Raw genomic sequence first — 4,962 nt, forward strand, 5'->3', positions numbered from 1 at the left:
AATATCCATGATGAGAGAGAATGATGGATCGGCTGCCTCCTGCAAGTCTCCCACTGGGGATCGAGCTCACAGCCCGGGCATGTGCCCTTGACCAGAATTGAACCTGGGAACGTTCAGTTTGCATGTTGAGGCTCTATCGACTGAGCCAAAATAAGCTAGGGCTTATTTTGATTTTTATATTCAATTATTGATGGGTACATATTTATTGCCATTTTATCATTCATATTTTTCTTTCCTCCTCCTCCTCCTCCTCCTCTTCCTCCTTAACTCTAAATGATAGTTTGCTGGGTAGTATAATCTTGGTTGTAGGTCCTTGCTACTCATCACTTTGACTATTTTTTGCCACTTCCTTCTGGTCTGCAAAGTTTGTGTTGAGAAATCAGCTGACAGTCATATGGGCAGTATCTTGTAGGTAACTGCCTTTCTCTTACTGCTTTTAATATTATATCTTTGTCTTTAATCCTTGGTGTTTTAATTATGATGTGTCTTGTTGTGGTCCTCTTTGGATTCCTCTTGATTGGTGTTCTCTGTGCTTCCTGGACTTGCAAGTCCATTTCTTTCACCAGGTGGGGGAAGTTTTCTGTCATTATTTCTTCAAATAGGTTTTCAATATCTTGCCCTCTCTCTTCTTCTGGTACTTACTGTCACTGTTTATTCCAACAGGTTTTCAATATCTTGCTCTGTCTCTTCTCCTTCTGGCACCTCCACAATGTGAATGTTGGCATGCTTGAAGTTCTCCCAGAAGCTCTTTAAACTGTCTTTATATTTTTGGATTCTGTTTGCTGTTCTGATTGGGCATTTTATGCTCCCTCATATTCCATACAGCTGATTTGGTTCTTGGCACCCTTTATTCTACTGTTGAATTCCGGTAAATGATTCTTTATTTCAGTTAGTGTATGTGTAATTTCTGACTGGTCCTTTTTTGTGTCTTTGATGTTCTCACTAAGATTCTTGAAATTCTCTTTAAGCCCCTTGAAGCTCTCATTAAGATCCTCGAGCAACTTTATAACCATTGTTTTGAACTCTGAATGTAGTAGTTTGTTTGCTTCCATTTCATTTAGATTTTTTTCTGGAGGTTTATTCTGTTCTTTCATTGGTGACATGATTCTTTCATTCGTGACTGCTTTTTGGCTGCTTCCCTGCAGTTGTTTCTATGTATTAGGTAGAGCTGCTATGTCTCCTAGTATTGGCAGAGTGGCCTCGTGTATTAGGTGTCCTGCTGAGCCCAGTGGCTCAGCCTCTCCCTCGCTGCCCCGCCCCCAGTCACTTGAGCTGGGCACTCCAGGTGCAGCCCTGTGTGGGCAGTGTGCACAGTCTTATTGCAGTTGAGCCTTGATTGCTGTTGGCTTCACTGGGAGGAACTAACCTTCAGGCCCATTGGCTGTGTGGACCAGCTGTGACTACAGTGGAAGAGCTGCTGTGCAGGAGACACCCCTATGGAGCAGGACTTGCTTTAGTGGAGCTTTGGTGCTCTCTAAGTCGGCCCCTTCAGTTTAGAATTGTTCTCTGTTGAAAATCTGATGTGGTCTGAAACTGTCCACTGGGTGCACTGGCCTTGGAGCCTCCAGGAAGGTGCAAAGTCAGCCACTGCCTGGGCCACCTGACTGGAGCTACAGCGTGATCTGCAGATGGCTGCTACTTGTGTTGGGCTTGGAGGTGCCCAGAACATGTCAAGCTGTGAGGCCAGGCAGCTTCTGATAGTGTCAAGCTTTGGGCCGCTTATTAGGAGGAATGGGGCACAGGGACACTAGCTGCTGCTTATTGAGAGATTTTAGGAAAGTCTGAATCCTGAGCCAGGACAGGCCATTCGTATGTAAAAACAACTGCAAACAACTAGTGTGAGGCTGCAAAATGGGTGGGGTGGGGTTACCCCCAAAACAATATTTTATAAAATGTTAAAGGGTCTTCTTTAAGAAGAAGGGATAAAAGGTAAACAATATAAATGACAAAATGGCAATAAATACATATCCAGCAACAACTGAATCTAAAAATAAAAATAAATGAACAAGGAATCTAGTGAACACAAGAAACTGATGAATAAAATAGAACCAGAGGCCAGCAGGCATGGCTCAGTGGTTGAGCATCGACCTATGAACCAGGAGGTCACAGTAACCGGTTGGGGCACATGCCCGGGTTGAGGCTCGATCCCCAGTGTGGAGTGTGCAGGAGGCAGCCGATCAATGATTCTCTCTCATCATTGATGTTTCTCTCTCTCTCTTTCTTTCTGAAATCAATAAAAATATTTTTTTTAAAAAAAGAAAAGGAACCAGAGACATGAAAACATGGAAGAGAATGATGAATCCCAGAAGGAAGGGGGTTGGGTAGAGATTAACCAAAGATCATATATGCATTACCTATGGACATAGACAATAGGGTGGTGAAGGCCTGGGATGGGGTGAGAGCTGGGTTGAGGTGGGCAACGGGGAAAAAAATAAGGGGACATCTGTAATACTCTCAACAATAATGATTTTTAAAAATATGAAAAATAAAATAGTCTAAATACATATCTATCAGCAATTGAATCTAAAAAAACAAATAAATGAACAATCAAACAGAAGCAAACCCATAGATTCAGAGAACAAATTGGTGGTCCCCAGATGAGAGGGGAGTGGGGGCTGGGTGAAAAAGGTGAGGGGATTAAGAAGTACAAATTGGTTGTTACAGAATAGTCATGGGGATGTAAGTACATCATAGGGGATATAGTCAGTAATACTCTAATATCTATGTATGGTGTCCAATGGGTATAAGATTTATCAGGATGATCACTTAGAGAATTATATAATGTCTAATCACCAGGGTGTATGCCTGAAACTAATATTGAATTGTATGTCAACTGTAGTTGAAAAAGAAAAAATGATTAGAAATCTTTAACTAAAGGTCAAAAGCTACTTAACAGAAAACTCCTACTTAAATAAGAGGTGGTAACTATTAAAATGTTTTAACTTATGACCAAACATTAAAAGATTAACGGACTGGCTCAAGGGTTAGCTCTAAGGACACTTGCCTGCAAAACCAGATGTATTACAATCTGCAAAATTAGGTGTATTAGGTGTCCCCACCTAATATGGACCAGCCATACAATCTAATCTAAAATACTATATTAAACAGACAGTCATCACATGTCCTTGAAATACATAAAGTCTGTACATAATTGGAGACTCAACTGAATATTTATAAGATCAATGAAATGGGTGAAAAAAACTTTTATAAGAGCAAATGACACAAATGCCTGGTCTAATATGTACAAATTATTAATCTCTCCCACAAGTGATATTAAAACATTTCTCTGTGCATCTCATCTGCATAGGTTGGGAGTGTGGTCTTGTGTTTTCAGGAAAACTGTGCCCCAACCTTGAAGTAGAAACCATCGTTACACATCAACTAGAAGGGGACTTAGGAGCACTGTGGGACTATCAGTGTGGTGTTAATGGTGTCCCACATCGGCTTGTACTGTTTTGTGAAAGTCAGTTTGTGCATCACCTCCCAAGTCTGCGTGAGGACCTTACATGGGCACTTGATGTTGGCCATGAAGGGGGCATATATACCAGAGAAAGTGGCAAATGACAGGAATCCATGATTTTCTTATATTAAATTTATTGAGGTGCCATCGGTGAATAGCAGGACATAGGTTTCAAGGGTGCACGTCTGTAACATGTCCTCTGTGTCTTGCACTGTGTTTTGGACAATGGGGTTTTCGGAGGCAGCACAGACTAGGCGACCCCTTCAAACAACCAGGTCTGGATCCCAAGGGGTGAAGTTTCTGCAGAAAGCACACAGGTGGCCTCCGAGGCCAGGTGAGGGGCGTGTGGAGTCCAGAGAGGTTGTTATGACCTCCTGGGGGTTTACCTCTTGAAGGATGGATTGTGAACCTTGTAGATTGATTCCAACAGACTGCATTATCTGGACTCAGAAGATGGGGACTCCATACAGACATGAAGTTCTGTGTGGTTAGAAATAAATGAAAACATATTCCATGCAAATGTAGGGAGGTGTGGACCTGAACCTGCCACCTGGGATAAATGCTAATTTCACCAAAATGGGGAAAGTCAGAACCAGTCACAGGACTCACAGTGGTCGGGAGGGAAAGGACCACAGTCCAAGGGCAGAAGGTCCAGACCTTGTCCCTGCACATGAGCGATGACTCCTCCACCCGCAAGGAGCCGCAGACAGGTCCCTCAGCATATGTCCCACGTTATCTTCCAGAACGTTCCCAAGATCCCCCTCTCTGAACCGTGCATTGTTCCCTCCATGTTCATGTCCTGGCTGCATCCTGGGTCTGTTTCTGGCTCTTTTGAGACCAAAATAGCAGCACCCCGAGCACCACCAGGACCAATCCAGCCACGGCCAACCGGATGGAATTCTCCACAGTGTGGTCTTGTGGGTCGGAGGCTGGGGTTTGTGGGAAAACAGGTCACAGAGGTCAGGGCAGGACAATGTCATCCAGACCCTGGATTTCCACCCAGGCACCCCCTCCCCTTGACAGGACAGCACCCTCTGTGCTGAGCCCATAACAGACAGTGTCTCCTACTCACCACTCTTGGGGTCTGAGTTGTTCTGTGATGGGCTGATGGTGTCAGCTGATCCTGAGAACCAGATAGGAGTGGGGCTGTGTCAGGAGTTGATGCCACTCAAGGCCAAGGTCCCCACAGCTCTCCCCTTTCTCATGATCTAACTGCTACCAGTCCTTCCACAAACCCTTTCTCTGCTGGAGAAGGGTCCTGCCTGCTTTCATGGTTTCTTTCAGGCTCCCTGGTAATTTTGAGTTTAGAATTTACTTCTGAGTTACTTTGGATCACAGTTTGGCTTTGCCTGGAGAATTGAGGATTGAGCAGAAATATGGGCTCACGATTTGGAAAATGGGGAGTCTTTATTTATTTAAAATCCTCACTGGGGGATATTTTTTCCATTGATATTCAAAGAGAGTAAAGAGGGGCAGCGGGAGGGGGAGAAAAATCTATTTAA

The sequence above is a fragment of the Myotis davidii genome, unplaced genomic scaffold (assembly GCF_000327345.1).
Source record: "Myotis davidii unplaced genomic scaffold, ASM32734v1 scaffold4180, whole genome shotgun sequence".
NCBI lineage: Eukaryota > Metazoa > Chordata > Mammalia > Chiroptera > Vespertilionidae > Myotis > Myotis davidii.